This window comes from Eschrichtius robustus, chromosome 4 (assembly GCF_028021215.1).
Source record: "Eschrichtius robustus isolate mEscRob2 chromosome 4, mEscRob2.pri, whole genome shotgun sequence".
NCBI lineage: Eukaryota > Metazoa > Chordata > Mammalia > Artiodactyla > Eschrichtiidae > Eschrichtius > Eschrichtius robustus.
This window is the reverse complement of record NC_090827.1, coordinates 117,771,109-117,789,493: the sequence shown is the minus strand read 5'-3', so window position 1 is coordinate 117,789,493 and position 18,385 is coordinate 117,771,109. Positions and strand designations below refer to the sequence as shown.

General features: G+C 34.5%; 1 long non-coding RNA gene across 1 annotated transcript in view; it reads right to left on the bottom strand.

Moving 5' to 3' along the window:
• Nucleotides 1-18,135, bottom strand: part of LOC137763835 (uncharacterized) — a 69,101-nt gene extending 50,966 nt beyond the window's left edge. Inside the window, exons 1-2 of the long non-coding RNA XR_011073856.1 lie at nucleotides 18,065-18,135; nucleotides 14,495-14,561 (exon numbers count right to left, since the gene is read on the bottom strand). This is a non-coding gene — a long non-coding RNA (uncharacterized lncRNA). The remainder of the gene's footprint in view (nucleotides 1-14,494; nucleotides 14,562-18,064) is intronic.
• Nucleotides 18,136-18,385: the final 250 nt, after the last annotated feature.

Here is an 18,385-nt window from a genome sequence, read left to right as displayed (position 1 = left end):
CTTATGATTGCTTATGAAACGCATATTTGCCTTTCCGACTCCACATTTATAATTAAACATGGGCTGCCTAGTGTTGTCCTTCATAGCTAGGAATAATCCTATTTATAATATTGATTATTCTCTAACATGTAGAGTATCCATCAGGCTTCTCCCCAGTATTACCTTGTGACCCGGGACACTGGGCCCAGCTCTGAGCCCTGCACTTAGAGGTCCTTACCCTGCCTCTCTGCTGACCTCATCGATGGGATCAGAGTGCATGAGGTCAAGGGGATGTGCTCACTCACACCTGAGCACAGCTTTCTTTGTGTGTATTTTCACTTTTTTTTTTTTTTAATTGAAGTATAGTTGATTTACAATGTGTTAATTTCTGCTGTACAGCAAAGTGATTCCGTTATACATATATCTACATTCTTTTTTTAATATTCTTTTCCATTATGGTTTATCATGGGATATTGAATATAGTCCCCTGTGCTATACAGTAGGACGTTGTAATCCATTCTATATATAGAAGCTTACATCTGCTAACACCAACCTCCCACTCCAAGCTCCCCCCCCCAAACTTCCCCCCTCCTCCTCCCCCTTGGCAACCACGTCTGTTCTCTATGTCCGTGTGTCTGTTTCTGTTTCATAGATAGGCTCATTTGTGTCATAGTTTAGACTCCACATATAAGTGATATCATATGGTATCTTTCTCTGACTTACTTCACTTAGTATGATAATCTCTAGGTCCATCCATGTTGCTGCAAATGGCATTATTTTGTTCATTTTTATGGCCGAGTAATATTCCATTATATATGTACCACATCTTCTTTATCCATTCCTCTATTGATGGACATTTAGTTGTTTCCATGTCTTGGCCATTGTGAATAGTGCTGCCATGAACATAGGGGTGCATGTATCTTTTTGAATTATAGTTTTGTCTGGATATATGCCCAGGAGTGGGATGATATGGTAATTCTATTTTTAGTTTTCTGAGGAACCTCCATACTGTTTTCCACAGTGGCTGCACCAACTCACATTCCCACCAACAGCGTAGGAGGGTTCCCTTTTCTCCACACCCTCTCCAGCACTTGTTATTTGTAGACTTTTTAATGACGGCCATTCTGACCTGTGTGAGGTGGTACCTCATTGTAGTTTTAATTTGCATTTCTCTAATAATTAGCGATGTTGAGCATCTTTTCATGTGCCTGTTGGCCTGTATGTCTTCTTTGGAGAAATGTCTACTTAGGTCTTCTGCCCAGTTTTCAATTGGGTGGTTTGTTTGTTGTTGTTCAGTTGCATGAGCTGTTTGTATATTTTGGAAATTAAGCCCTTGTCCATTGCATTGTTTGCAAATATTTTCTCCCATTCCATAGGTTGTCTTTTCATTTTGTTTATGGTTTCCTTTGCTGTGAGCACTGCTTTCTTGATCACATTTCACTACATAGGACCCTGGACTTTTATGCTCAAGTTGCCCAAGCCATCTTCCAGGTCCCATGGGACCCCTTTCTTCAAGAACTGGTCCAGTGTGCACCACACCCCTTGGCCTTGAAGTAACTGTTGCCATAGGTGTGAATGGAGCTTAAACAAGCAGGCCAGGGTGTGCACATGCCTGTGTGTAGGACTGGAAAGACCAAGAGCTGGGGTTGGATAGAGAAGTGGGTGTGTGGCCATCAGTAATCCCAAAATTAGTCAGAGAGACTTGGTCCCTAGTGTAAAGAGGGCCTTGTTTCAGAGATTTATCCCAAGATTTTTGTTGGTTTGTTCTATAAACTTGGAGTTAGAATAAGCAGACTAGTCATAGAAAATTAAGATAATAAACACACTAGTCATGGAAAATTAAGAAAAAAGAAAACTGAAGAAAGTGTGCTGTTAATAAGAGGCTCTAAAGAGTTAAAGAAACCCTAAAGTGAAAATTATATTACCAGGAAGGTGATTTATTTATTGTTTGGCCAGAGTATAAAGATTTTTAGAACACCCCAAGTTGTATATTTTACCTTTTCTCATGAGCCAGTTCTTGAGGAAGGATGGAAAGTTACTTCCTGTTTCTTCATAAGTGTTCTCATAGAATTTAATACAGACTAGAAAGTGATTTTTTAAATGCTTTATGCCAGCCTTCCTGAAGTTATGCTCAGCTGTACTGATTGCCTCTGTGGCTATAAAGTGGCAAAATTTGTGATTTGAAAGCAAAATAATGACATGTTCTGATCATTCCCTGAACCTACCTTAGTATTTCATGCTCAGGGTGGGAGGATGGCTACGGAGCAGTTTTCGTGGACTAGCTCTTGCTCCCTTAGTGAAAAGACATGAAAGTGGCCTTTTGCTCTAGACTAAAGGATCAGCTATCTAAAGTTATTGCCATTCCCTCCTTTTATTCTGGTTTATGTCCACACATGCAGGATTTAAGCAGTATGAAGTATGTATCCCCCAAAAACAGAATCATAGAAAAATAGAGAACATATAAGTAAACTGTTAACACATTTACATTTTGCAGAGGGCCTTAAAGTGATGAATCTTATGATTTGGTTATGTAGATCACAGCTATCATCGTGCATACTTAAAATTGTCTTACTGGAGATACAAATGTTAATTGTATATCTTTTTAATAATTGATTTTAACACTATACAGTTTTCACTTAGAAATTCTTATTAGTTTTTTAATCACAGAGATAAGGTAATTGTTAAAAACCTAAATGAAATCAGTAAGGACCGGATCAGGAAGGTGAAAGTGAGTAAGAAAAATAAAGGGGCTAAACAGAAATACAGTTGGGTCTATTGATGAGGCCAATAAAAGTAAACAATGCAAATTATCCTCACTAGGCTGAAGGGATTTGCAGTGTTAAAAGGCCTCCTTTCCATTTTAAAACAAAATAAAACAAACACCTTCCTTTCTCTGTCTACAAACTCATAAAAATATCATTGTCTCCATCTGTCCTCAGTAGGGTGTGTGATCAGATCAGAAGTATGTTTTGACGGTCCAAATGTAGATTAGGGCAAGGATAATATAAGTCACAGATTTTGCTAATGGAATAAAAAAATCAGCATCCTTATTCACGTACATTCATATTTCTCAAATTTGCTGAAGTAAACTATACAAAATGACATATTTGATTTATAACATACCTATTTTATTTCTTCTAATTTGAGCAACTTTGCAAATTACAAGTTATTATTGGTTTATGTAATTTTCTTCTGAGATATGGTATTTTAACTGTTTTATCTTCGATTAGTAAATACAGAGTTTATACAGGTGTAGTGAATTCTGCTGAGCAGGCATGAAAGTTTAGACATTAAACTTTTGAACTATTACATGGTAGAGTTTGGAGTAAGAAGAGATGGTAGTGAAAGTGTATCTTTGATAGTGTTACAGACGAAGCATCATGGAATCCAAAATTTTTGACAGTGAGGAGCTATTTTCAGGTGCTATATTGCCAATCTGGTACCGTCTCTCTGCCAAAAATCCAGGTGCTTATGTGAACACATACTCAACGCCATAGAGCAGATTAGAAAATGCACAAGAGATGTCATCCCCAGGAAATAAGCAGCTATGGTTGGCATTTTGCAGAGCATATTGAAATAAAGTACACCTTACATTTCAGGATGACATGGACCAGGCATAGAACTATAGAAATACTGTTGGTGAAATCTGAAGTTTGAGATCTTTCTGCCAGAGAGACTGAAATTAGGCAACGTTCACTATAGATTGGCATGGTACACACATATAGACTCAGAATGTAAACATTCAGACAAAACTGGTTTAGAATACAGCTCCCTAATGTGGATGGCCTGGAAGTTAATGCAGAATCACTCTGCATATACTATTCCTAGTTCTTGAAAATACAGCCAATTAATTTTTGAAAATCTATCACTCCTAATAAGTTGTATGTAGTTTTTATAATTTGTATTTTGTGTTGTGGAATTATTCATTCTCATGTAATTTTGAGGATTTAAGAAAAAAAATCCTGATTAAAAAAAAAGGGTTTAAAAAGTAGGTATTTATAAGGAGAGTTTTTAAATTGCATAAACTCACACTAAAAATTACACTTAGGATTCAGGTGCTTAGATTTGAAAAACAGGTAACAATTACTCCAGCTGAATGGTGTTTGAATGGAATAAAGTTTATTATTTTCTGGGTGGGTTTCACAGAATCCTTGAATGCATAGGATAATACAGGCTGTAGTCTATGGTTTTTGTACCTAAAATCACTCAAAGTTTCCCAGGATGAAATTTCTGTTTTGTTCTTTCTGAAAATGCATCAGAGTCACAGAACAAAATAATGACAGAAATAACTTGGCCCTAGGTCTGCTCCTTAACTCTCCCTCCCAGTGGTATCATTTTTGCTGGGGACAGAATTAAAAGTTTAATATGATACCACTTTGACAGACTGGGCCTAAGAGCTAATTGCTGCATTTCCTAAAGTGCAATCTAAATATTCCTCACCTAGCCTCCCAGGATATCTCAACTGATTAGGAGTGTGGTTACCAGGCAAAATGCAAAAGTAAGGTTTAAAAACATTCCACTTCCTGTTCACAATGGAATTTAGTTGGTCTGATAAATCATGTATGCGCTATCAATTCTCTCTTTTATTGATGATGGGTCAATAAGAGCATATGCAGTTTTAACTCTACAAATGGACATATCATACTTTGGATGTAAAATATTAAATTTGAAAAAATTTAAGCATCCATTATTCAAAATGCAAGTAGGAGGCTTTGTTGAAATACTTGCGTTTCCCAGATGCAACCTGTTCTCTCATGCCACTTTGCCTCCACACAAGCTCCCTAGAAAGATCTCTCCCCTTGTTCTAGTTTGGCTAATTCCTGTTCATCTGTTAAAACTCAGCTTGGCCATCACATTTTCCAGGCATCCTTCTTTAATATTCTTCTGCCCAATTCAGCTACTTGATTTTGGATATTCTTCCTGTGTACTTTTGTCTGTCATAAGACATTATCATCCAATATTGCATTCATGTCTTAGTTTATCTGTCTTACCAGAGAACACCGAATTTATCTTTTAACTCTGAATTATCAAGGCTTAATAGAGTACCTGGTAGATAATAGGTGCTCAATACTAGTTGCCTAAGAAATTAAAGTTTAGAAGAAGTACTACAGCATATCAATGATGCAAGGAATCAGGGCAGGCTTTTGATAAAGCCTTTTTGATGTGTTAAATGGTGAAATATTAGTTACCATCAGTGGAATTGTCTTATTACTGGATACCTAGAACAGGTCATACTTTATGAACCTCATGAATGTATAGTTCTGCTGAAGAGACCTCTATTAGATGAGACTGAGTTATCTTTAACCAAGAAGACATTGCTGGCCTTAGAGCTAAGCTAACTTAAAAAGGTCATAAAATGGAAGACTGTTGATGCAGGTTTCTAAAACACCAATATCATCGTCATCCTAGTTAACATGTACTGAGTGCCTATTCTGCAACAGGCACCATTAAGCATTTTCTGTGAATAATTTTTATTTGACCATCACAACAATCTTATGAAATAGGCATTGGTATTTCATACAAACTACAGATGAGAAAACTGAGGCTTAGGGAGAATAAGTAACTTGTCCAAAATCACATAGTAAATGTGTGAGGCAGAATTCACACACCAGTCTATTTGTCTCCGGTGCCCATGATCTTCACTGTTGGGCTATCCTGTTTCCATTACGTACAACACAGATGTGTCCGCAGGTGTTTCATTTCCTTACTGCCACTACCAGGTATTTTCTAACTTTTCCCCTTCACGTCAATGGATCCTGTAACGGCCTGTGACTCCCCAAACCAAAATCCTGCTTCTTATCTTTCCCAGTGTTCATCTAGCAGCAAGAATAATTGATGAGGTTTGGATAGAATAAAAGAAAAGTTTGGTGCTTCCACTTTAAGCTCCCACTTGTAATCCTCCAACTCCTTCTGCTGTAGTATTAATTATGCAGAAGGGAACATAGAATTAAAATGTGAGGAAATGGGTGGGGAGGGGGAAGTAAACTCCATTCTGCTTCTTTAATCCTGATCTTAATTGCCATAGCTGACACTTCTACTGAAGCACTGCCAATATAGACTGTGTGTTAAAGAGAAAAGAGTAAGGATGAGAAAAGGGAATAGTGTGGAAAATATGAGGTTAAGTACCATTCAGACTTTTTTCTTCTGCCTTCTACCAGCCAAATTCCCCTTATTACCACATCCACTTATCTCTCGTAGAAAGAAACATTTCTATTGAAATATGATATACATATAAAAGTGCACAAATCATAAATGTACAGTTTGATGAATTTTCACAAAATGAACACACATTTGTAATCACCATCCACATCAATAAACAGAACATCATCAATACATTGTGGCTTTAAATTGTATTTTCCTGATGACTAATGAGGAAGAACACCTTCTCATGGGATTAACAGACATTTCAATAACTTATTTAATGAGAGGACTCTTCAAGTCTTGCCTATTTCTTTTTACTGTGTTGTCCTTTTCTTATTAATTTGTAAGGTTTTAAAAAATATTCTTGACATAAATCCTTTATCAGTTGTATGTATTGCAAATATTTTCTCCCCCTTATTTACTTGCCTTTGAATGAATAGTGTCTTTAATGAACTGAGCTTTTTAATTTTTATGTAATTTTTAAAATAATTTTATGTAATCCATAAAATTCTAATGTAATACAATTTATCAATAATTTTCTAATACTACATTTTGTGTTCTGTCAAAGAAATCTTTGGCTTCTAATAAATTATAAAGCTATTTTCTTATCTTCCAGAAGCTATATTTTCTCTCATAAATTTATATCTATAATCCAACTAGAAGTGATTTTTGTGGGTGGTGTGAATTGTGCAAGAATCATTTTTTCTTCTGAACATGCAGGTAACCCAGAATTATTTATTGAAGAGTCCATCCTTTCTCCACAGTGCTGTGTCATCTTTGCCCTAGTCAAGTGTTGGTGTAGGTGAAAATCTGTTTCTGGATTTTTTTTTGCTCCATTGGTTTAATTGTCTAAATGTCAATACCACATTCCTTCAATTAAGGTAGCAGTGTAAGACTTCGAACTTTGTTCTTCAAAATTTGGCTATTTGTGGCTCTTTACATTTCCACTAACATTAAAACCGATTGTCCATTTTTACAAAAACAAAGTATCTGTTGGAATTTTTACAGGTTTGCATAAAATAGGGAAATCAGTTTGCAGAAAATTGAAACCTATAAATACTGTCTTCCAATCCAAAAACTTGACATAACCTCTCAGTTTTCTAGGTCATTTTAATACTTCTCAAAATATTTTATTGATTTATGTGTTGAGAAATTTTACATATTTTGTCCTATTTCTTTGTTGTTTGAGTTTTTGATACTATTTCAAATGTCAATTTTTAGTTTCATTTTCTAACTGGTGGTACAGTACATATAAATACCTTTGATTTTTTTATATTGTCCTTCTGTGCAAAGGCATTGCTAAAGTCTCTTATTTAATCATTTAGCTATATATCATTTTAGATTTTCTAAATGTACTATCATGTAAACTGTGAATGAGTTTTATTTCTTCATTTTCCATTCTTGAGCATTTCCTTTCTTTCCTTCTTCTCTTCCTCCCTCCCCTCTTCCCTCCTTTCCTTCTTTCCTCCCTCCCTTCCTTTTTTCTCTTGTTTTGTTTTTGCCTTTATTATACTAGTAGGGACCTTCAACATGAGGAGAATATAAGGGGTGATAGTGTACATGTTATCTCATCCTAGTCTCAGGGGGAAAACTTTTAATACTATATAGCATTAATACAAGGTTTGCTGTAGATATAATTTTATAAATACTCTGTATCACATAAGTAAGTTTTCTTCTAATTATAGTTTTCTGAGGTATTTTAATTTTGGTGTTTAATTATTTCAAATGCTTCTTTTGCTGCTATTGAGATCATCATATGAGTTTTCTTCTTTATTCTGTTAATGCAGTTAATTATTTTAATTTTAGAATGCTAAAACAAACTTGCTTTTTGGAATAAATATAACTGTTGTAATATAATATTTTAATATATATTTGAATTTGATTTGCTCATTTTTTTTCAGGTTTTGCATTGTTCATGAAAGATATTGGTTTGTAAATTTTCATTCTTAAAAATGAACTAATCATTTGGTATCAAGATTTCATCAGCCTTAAAAAGTGACTTGTGAACTGTTTTTTTTTTTTTAATTTTTATTTCTCTGGACTAGCCTGTATGGATAGTTGTTATTTTTCTTAAAATATTTGAAAGAAATCACTATAAATTTGTCTGGTTCTTACAGTTCTTTGATATTATTGGAAGATTTTAGTTTCAATTTCAATTTGTTGAATAGATATAGAACAAAGTTGTTTATTGCATGTTTCTATCTTTTATAATAAAATCTGTAAAAGAAATCCATCTATTTGTTCCTGATACTAGTAATTAGTACTTTCTTTCATATATATAATTTTAAATGTTCATTTTTAGAATATAGAAAAGCAATTAACTTTTGTATCTTGACCGTGTATCCTGTGACCTTTCTATACTCATTAATTCCAGGAATTTTTTTGTAGATTCTTTGAGACTTTCTACATAGACAATTATGCCATCTATGAACAAAGACAATTTTATTACATACTTTTCAATCTATAAAACTTTATTTCACTTTCTTATCTTATTGCACCAGTTGCAACTTCCACTACAATGTTGAATAGGAGTAGTGAGAAAGGACAGCTTTGTCTTGTTCCTGATCTCAGTGGGAAGGCATCCAGTTTTTCACCTTTAAGTACGATACTAGTTTTTCTATAAATGGTCTTTATCAAACTGAGAAAGTTCCTCTCTATTTCCAGTTTGCTGAGGGTTTTTTTTTAATCATGAATGGATGTTAGATTTTTGTCAAATGCTTTTTCTGCAACAATTAAGATAATCATATGATTTTTCTTAAGCCTATTGATATAGTGGATTGTACTGACTGATTTTTGAGTGTTGAACCAGCCTTGCATACCCAAAATAAATCCCATTCGGTCATAGTACTTAGTTTTTTATACATTGTTGGATTCAATTTTCTAGCATTTTGTTGAGGATTTTTGCATCTATGTTCATGAGAGATATCATTCAGTGGTTTTCCTTTCTTATAATGTGTTTATCTGGTTTTGGTATTAGGGTAATGTTGGCCTCACAGAATGATTTAGGAAATGTTTGCTCTCCTTCTATTTTCTTGAAAAGATTGTGGAGAATTGAATCATTTCCTCCTTAAATGTTTATTACAGCTCGCCAGTGAAACAATCTAGGACTGGTGTTATCTTTTTTGAAATATTATTAACTATTCAATTTACTTAATAGAAATATTTATATTATTTGCTTTTTCTTGTGTGGGTTTTGGTAGTTTGTGTTGTCAAGGAATTAGTTCATTTCATTAAGTTATTAAATTTATGGGCATAGAATTGTTCATAATATTCATGTTATCCTTTTATTGTCCATGAGATCACTAGTGATTTCTCTTTCATTTCTAATAGTGATAATTTGCATCTTTTCTCCTTTTTTCTTTGTTAGCCTGGCTAGAGTTTTATCAATTCTATTAACCTTTTCAGATTTGGGGTTGATTGGTTTTATCTAATGTTTTTCTTTAATATTTCAATAGTTTGTTTTTATTTTTATGGTTTCTTTTCTTATGCTTGCTTTAGGTTAAATTTCTCTTCTTTCTCTAGTTTTCTAATGTGAAAGTTTATATTATTGATTTTAAATCATTCTTCTTTTCTGATATATGCATTTGATGTTATAAATTTCCCTCTAAACATTACTTTCACTGAATCCCATACATTTTGATAAGTTGTATTTTTTATTTTCATTTAGTTCAAAATGTTTTTTAATTCCTCTAGAGATTTTCTGATCCATGTGTTATTTAGAAATATGTTTATTTAATCTCCAATGTTTGAGGATTTTTTTGTTATTGATTTATAATTCTATTGTCATCTGAGAACATACTTTGTATGAGTCTTATGCCTTTAACTTTAATAAGGTGCATTTCACGGCCTAGACTGTGGTCTATCTTACTGATCCATGTGAGCTTGACAAAAATGTGTATTCTGCTCTTACTGGGTAGAGTTTTCTATGAATGTCAGTTAGATCAAATTTACTGATAGTGTTGTTTAGATCAACAGTGTTCTTATTGGTTTCTCTGCCTGTGGTATCTTATCAATTACTGAGAGGTGATGAAGTCTCCAATTACAATAGTGGATTTGTGTATTTCTACTTTCAGTTCTATTAGTTTTCCCTCATATTTTGATGTTCTGTTGTTAGGTGCATACACAGTAAAAATTGTTATATCTTCTTGGAGATGATCCTTTTATCGGTATGTAGTGTTCCTCTTTATCCTTGATAACTTTTCTTGCTCTGAGATTTGCTTTGTCTGAAATTAAAACAGATAATCCAGCTTTCTCTTTAGTAGTGTTAAGATGATGTACCATTCTTCATTCCTTTTAATTTACATGAGTGCTTATATTTAAAGTGTGTTTCTTGTAAAGACATACAGGTGGGACTTTTTTTTTTAATTGGAGTATAGTTGATTTACAATGTTGTGTTAGTTTCTGCTGTACAGCAAAGTGAATCAGTTATACATATACATATATCAACTCTTTCTTTAGATTCTTTTCCCATATAGGTCATTACAGAGATTTGCGTAGACTTCCCTGTGCTGTATAGTTGATCCTTATTAGCTATCTATTTTATATATAGTAGTGTGTATATGTCAATCCCAATCTCCCAATTTATCCCTCCCTCCCCTTATCCCCTGGTAAACATAAGTTTGTTTTCTACATGTGTAACTCTATTTCTGCTTTGTAGATAAGTTCATTTGTACCTTTCTTTTTTTTTGAGATTCCACATATAAGCAATATCATATTTGTCTTTCTCTGTCTGAGTTACTTCACTTAGTATGAGAATCTCTATGTCCATCCATGTTGCTGCAAATGGCATTATTTCATTCTTTTTTATTGCTGAGTAATATTCCATTGTATATATGTACCACATCTTCTTTATCCATTCCTCTGTTGGTGGACATTTAGGTTGCTTCCATGTCCTGGCTACTGTAAATAGTGCTGCAATGAACATTGGGGTGCATGTATCTTTTCAAATTACGGTTTTCTCTGGATATATGCCCAAGAGTGAAATTGCTGGATCAAATGCTAGCTCTATCTTTAGTTTTTTAAGGAACCTCCATACTGTTCTCCATAGTGGCTGTATCAATTTACATTCCCACCAACAGTGCAAGAGTGTTCCTTTTTCTCCACACCCTCCCACATTTATTGTTTGTAGATATTTTGATAATAGCCATTCGGACCTGTGTGAGGAAATAACCACATTGTAGTTTTAACTTGTATTTCTCTGATAATTAGTGATGTTGAGCATCTTTTCATGTGCTTTTTGGCCATCTGTATGTCTTTGGAGAAATGTCTATTTAGATCTCCTGTCCATTTTTGGATTGGGTTGTTTGTTTGTTTTTTTATATTGAGCTGCATGAGCTGTTTGTTTGTATATTTTGGAGATTAATCCCTGGTCGGTTGCTTCATTTGCAAATATTTTCTCCCATTCCAAGGGTTGTCCTTTTGTTTTGTTTATGGTCTCCTTTGCTGTGCAAAAACTTTTGAGTTTAATTAGGTTCCCTTTATTTTTGTTTTTACTTTTTTTTGGAAAATAAGTTTACTGGATATAGATCTTGCTGTGATTTATGTCAAAGAGTGTTCTGCCTATGTTTTCCTCTAAGAGTTTTACAGTATCCGGTCTTACATTTAGGTCTTTAATCCATTTTGAGTTTATTTTTGTGTATGGTGTCAGGGAATCTTCTAATTTCATTCATTTACATGTAGCTGTCCAGTTTTCCCAGAATCACTTATTGAAGAGACTGTCTTCTCAGTTGTATATTCTTGCCTCCTTTATCATAGATTAGGTGACCATAGTTCATGGGTTTATCTCTGGGCTTTCTATCCTGTTCCCCTGATCTATATTTCTGTTTTTTTGTTCCAGTACCATACTGTTTTGATGTCTGTAGCTTTGTAGTATAGTCTGAAGTCAGGGAGCCTGAATCCTCCAGCTGTTTTTCTTTCTCAAGATTGCTTTGGCCATTCGTGGTCTTTTGTGTTTCCATAAATTGTAAAAAATTTTTGTTCTAATTCTGTGAAAAATGCCATTGGTAATTTGATAGGGATTGCATTGAATCTGTAGATTGCTTTGGGTAGTATAGTTCAATCCTAGAACATGGTATATCTCTCATTTGTGTCATCTTTTATTGTTTTATCAGTACCTTATAGTTTTCTGAGTATAGGTCTTTTGCCTTCTTAGGTAGCCTTATTCCTACGTATTTTATTCTTTTTGATGTGATGGTAAATAGGTTATTTTTTATATATTCTAAATCTGTCTTCTAATTGGTGTTATTAGACCATTCACATTTAAAGTAATACTGATATAGTTGCATAAATATTTGCCATGATTATAATTATTTTCTATTTGTTACATTCATTCTTTTTTTCTTCTTTTCCTCTCTTTTTCTGCCTTTTTCTTGTTTTAATTGAGCATTATATATGATTCCATTTTCTCTCCTCTATTAGCATATCTGTATATTGGTTTTTAACCAATCTAATTCCACTTTCAAATAACACTACTGTTTCAAGTATAGTACGAGTAACTTAGGGTATTCACAATTCCTCCCTCCCATTCCTTGTGATATTGCTGTTTTTATTTATTTACAGGCTATAATTACCCAAAACATTATTACTGTTATTACTTTAATAAAGTTTTTTGTAGCTCAATTGAGAAAAAAAATTATTTTACCTTCATTATTTCTTCTCTGACTTTTATCCTTTCTTTATGTAGAGTTGAGATTCTTGCCTATATCACTCTCTTTCTCCTAAAATAGTCTTCTAACACATCTTCCAATACATGTCAACTCCCTCAGGTTCCCATACAATATGAGGTAAGCACTATTCTTCTGCTGGAGAGGAATTACCTCAATTTTTGTTTGTTTGGGAAAGATGTTACTTTTCCTTCACTTTTGGGAAATAAGTTTACTGGATATAGAATTTTAGGTTAGTGATTTTTTTCTTTCAACATTTTAAATTAAAAAAAAAAAATTACCCAACTCTCTTCTTGCCTGCATGGTTTCTGAAGTAATTTGCTATATATTCTTACTCTTGTTCCTTTGTAAGGAAGGTTTATTTTTCTTCCTCTCCTCTGGCTTTTTTCAAGATTTTCCCTCTTTAAAGTGGATATGTTACACAGAAGCATTTGTGATTCTACAGTTCTTATTTAAAAATAGCAAATATCTTGGCAATTTTTGTTCATACGCCTTACATCATGTAAAATTTGAGGTCCGAATTTTTATCTCCATCTTATAGACATTCAAAGAGGCATTGAGAGTTAGTAAGTGATTTGGTAGTCTTCAGAACCAGTGCCCTAAATTACTATGCTATATTTGTTCCCACCAGTAGTATCATCATGTCTTTTCTAAAATAGTCTAGTAAAAGCAAATGCTGAATGACCAGTCTCCTCATATCAAGATCTCATCTTTTACTGTGTGGGCTTCTTATCTCCCAGCTTCCATCTCTAAGTCCCCTCTAGATTTCCCTCCTTGCAGCAAATAAGAAATCAATGCTAAGAAGTATGTAGTTACCATCATCACTGTCTTTCTTATTGTATAGGTTGCATGTCTAAATATAATGATAATGTATACTTCCTTCTTGTCCACTTGTAACAAAATTCTAATTATAACTACCATACTGGTAACAGACATAATGTTGCTTCAATACACTAACACAGATTTTCAATTTAAATAATATCCAGGTATAATTTACCCATTAGGAAAAAAAAAAAAGCATGAAAGAACCTACACAGTAGAAACACCTCTTGTTGTGTATGCCTATAATTAATGACCCAGTATCCTTACTGTATGATCAGTGAATGAAAAAATGGCATGGAAATCCAACAAGTTTTACAAAGAGATCCATCAGTAATGTGTAATTTTCATTTGTTAAATTTCCCCATGATTAATGTCAAATTCATAGTTGTAACATTTGTTTTTACATATCTCTAGACAGGAAAGCCACATGAGGTCATCCTCCTTGCTTGAATCTTTAGTTCTGATCTGGAATAATGCATATTCTCCTCACCTAGGGGTTCTCAGGCTTCAGAGGGCTTATTTAAGATGTTTCTCTGTGCAAATGAGATACAAAATATCTTCTTTCCTCTTTAATAATTTTATCTGATTATCTTGATAGCATTTTTTTATACATCTTGCTCACTGGTTTACTCCAATGAAGTCCATGCTTGGGTCACTCAGACTTTCAGTCAGTGTTCTCCTTCAAAACAGTTAAAGAGAAGGGAAGTCCAGAATGTACTCCTTCTCCTCACCTCCTGTGCATTAGTGTTATATTTTACTTAGCCAAATTTGTTAGAGTTTGGGTATTTATTTTTATAATTGAGATTATAATAGAAATGTAATAAAGCATTTTATATCCATTTTTTTAAGAATTCAAAATATATGAACTGAAAAAGAAAAGTAATACTTACAAGAAAATCTCACCGTCCACCTCCCATACATTGCAGCCTTTGGTATATTTCAGGTCTGAAGGCTTCTCTTTAATTCCAGAGCAGAAGATAAAGAGGGAGTTAGAGCTTAGAATTCTAAATGTAAAACATAATATATTCATCAAAGACATAAAACAAACACAATCAACTACATGTTTAGGTTAGTACAGAGAAAGAGATCACTGATTTTAAATTCTCACATATAGAAGGAAAATGTACAGAAGGAAAATGGAGAAGGGAATCATTTTTGAAGAAAATACTAGAAGCTAACTAGTATATAGATATAACAGTCAATCTTAAAATGACCAACCACTCCCTCCTCTCCATGAACCACATATCATGTTAAGAGGAGCATTTATTTCTCCACCCCTTGAATCTGGGATGGCTTTTGATCAACAGAGTGCAGAAAAGGAGGCATTAAGAGACCATCAGTTTCTGCTTCTCTACCCTTGAAATGTCACAGTTAGGGTACTCCCTTTCAGAAACCAGACACATTGAGAGGTCATATGGAGGAAAACTTAAGAGACCTACTTGCCAGCAGTTCTCAGCCAACAGCTAGCAACAGCTGCCAGCCATGTGAGGGAGCAACCTTGGATATTGTAGCCCATTCAAGCCCCCATATGACTATAGCCCTAGTTGACGTCATGTGGATAAACCATCCAACTGAGTCCAATCTACTCACAGAATGGTGAGAGAATGTTAAGTCCCTAAGTTTTGGGGTAAGTTTCTATGCAGCAGTTGATATATAAATATATATGTGATGGAAATAGTTGACCAGTGTGTGAAACTGGTAAAGTCCAGTATAGAAGTAAACATATTAGGCTGACGATGGCAAAGGGAATTTAAGATAAATACATGACTAATATATGTATCCTAGTTAAATAAAATATCCTCATACAGGATACAGATTTTTTCATTTTAGGTATTTGAAAGTAAAGGAGACACAATTTTGGAAAGCATCTCTTCACAGTGCAGTTGCATACCTAATGTGCAAAGAAAAATAGAAGAGTTTAGTGATACTTGATAAAAGCCAAATTTTCTATGTTATTTAAAGAGAAAAAGCACAAAAAGAAGGGAAAAAATCCTTAAAATAACATATAAGTTATTTTAAAAAGAGAAGATTATCAAAAGTTTACTGAAAAATATGGGGGCAGGGGGAAGAATAGAAATGTAATTCTGGGATGAAAAAGTAACTTTCAGTAACAGAAGTGAAACAAAGTTTGAAGGTGTTACCATGTGCCCTTTTCTCTCATAATCCTTTTTTCATATATGTTGTAGAAATTACTATACTCAATTTTAAATGATTTGTTCATATGTGTTTCATATCACTAAATTATAAACATTTCCAGGGCAGAGATTAGTCCTATTTACATTGTTATCACTAGGATAATATAGACATCAATGGATGGGTGTTTAGTGAATGAATGGATGAATAAATGATTTAGTATAAACTGATATGTGAAATTAGTTGTGAAATGCAAAATCAACCTATTGGCGGAAGCAGGTCCTTTGTCAGAGATGCCTGTGTTATTTTTATAGGGTGTTCTAATTCTCTTGACTTGAGACTCAAAGAAAGCTGGAAAACGCTCTCTTCTAGAGAGCCCAAGAGAATGACCATAATATATAAGGGAGAATGCGAAGAATGCATATTTTAAAAAATCAATAAATATATACAGTAAAACCTAAAGTTTTACAACAGCTCTTAGAGTTGCAAACAAACTAATTCTCAATATATACCAATCATTTTAAGTCACTGAGCACCAACTATGTGCTAAGCATTTTATCTGGAGACATGCATGTGGATATTATATGGTCCCTACTCTGAAGAGGTCATGGGACATTGGGCAAGATTGAAATGTAAGAAGGGGGTCATTAAAGAAGTGCCTACACGTGCAAAGGGATTAGTCTAAAGTCCTTCGATTTTATTATCTTTTTAAAAGCACACACTGAGGAGTAGTTTTATTCCCATTTGTAGTTAAAATATTAGGATGAGAGAGATTCAGTAACTTGTTCAAGGCAAGCTAATAAAATGAGAGAGCCAATATTTAGAAATCCATTCTTTCATTTTTCTCTCTCTCCAGCCCCCAAATTACAAACCACAATACCATGAATTGCAAGTACTGACATAAGTCTATGCAAGGTGCTATGAGGGTAGGAGCAAAGCTCGCTTGGAATAAGGAACCTCTGCCTATATGGGACGCTATGATAAGGCTCCCATTGTGTCTGCGCCCCTATTCTCCTCTGCTCTCTACTGGCGTGGCTATTCTGCAGGAGCATAGAATGGCTAGGAACTTTTGGAGTCGTGCAGATTTGGGCTTAATCCTGGTAAGTGTGGTAGATGTGTGACTTTGGAGAAGTTATTTAGTCCATCGGAGTCTTTCTTTCCTGTCCATAAAATAGGAATAACCATGTGTACCTGACAGAGCTTTATGAGGGTCACACATGAGATATGTTAAGCACTTAGTACAGTGCCTGGTGTAAATACCCTCTTGGCAAGTGGTGAGAGTTAGTCTAATGAATTTTTCATTATAGCTACTCTGATTTGTGGTTGGTTGATCTGATTCTGTGGGTCTGGATAGGATGTTTTCCCAGAGATCCATGATATTGGCAGATATTCTTAGATACTCTTGTTAAAATAAGGGAAGGGACTTCCCTGGTGGTCCAGTGGTTGAGACTATGCACTCCAATGCAGGGGGCCCGGGTTCGATCCCTGGTCAGGGAACTAGATATCGCATGCTGCAACTAAGAGCCCGCATGCTGCAACTAAAAGATCCCGCATGCTGCAACTAAAGAATCCCTCATGCTGCAACTAAAAGATCCTGCACACAGCAACAAAGATCCCGCATGTTGCAACCAGGACACGGTGCAGCCAAATAAATAAATTAATAAATAAATATTAAAATAAGGGGAATCTTGGAGCATCTTTTCTCACCTGACCAGTGATCACAGTCTTTAAATTTTAGACCATATCTCCAGGAATGAGGTATTAAATATCCTTTAGAATCCCAGCCCCACACTTTATGATCTATTTCTTCCACATTCAGAGACAAGAAATCATTCATGAATGAAGGCTTTGCTTCACATCATGGGTCAATTTCTCCCCAGCCTCTCTGGTAATCATCTTTTGCCTGTAGTTCTAGTGAAGCAAGCAGCATTGGCTCAATTTGCTAGGAAAAGTATTCCCTAAGCATGTATTCTTCACAACATTAAAAATAGAGTATTTGATCAGGGATCTTTAGGCACATCTACTGGTTAATACTTTTACTCAGCCCCTGAATCTGAACAGAAATAGTTAATTTTCAGAAGGCTGTAAATTTAAAAAAATTCAGTGCTTATTTCCACCCCAATCCTGGCCTCAACCCAGCCAAAGCTGGATCTTCAAAAATCTAGAATATTAGAGGTCTGAGGGTCTGCCTTCAATTCTCCTAGGCAGCAGGACAAGGAGGGAGGTCAGAGCTCAGAATCCTGACTCCAGATAACAAGGGTGGCACAAGAAACATAGGAGAAAAGACATGAATTCACTAAAGAGTAACAGCCAGAGCAGGCACTTACCAGATGAACTGGGAAGGAAATTTCTTAGAAGGCCTTCAGAACGTGGAGGAAAAGGAGCAGTTAATCTGAAATACAAAATTGAAAGGCACGGAAGATGCACGATTCTAGTCTTTCAGATAAGATTCCTTCCAGAATTCAAAAGCATCTAAAAGAAGCAAGACAATTGGTTGCTGGGCTCAATATGTAAACACAGTGCTGGTTGACACAGTGAAGATGTTTATTAGAAAAGTTAATGCAATGTCAGGGTGGAAGATCAATGTTTAACCTGATTTCATTACAATTATTGGTCTGCCTTGGAATACAGAATGGAAAATTAGCAAA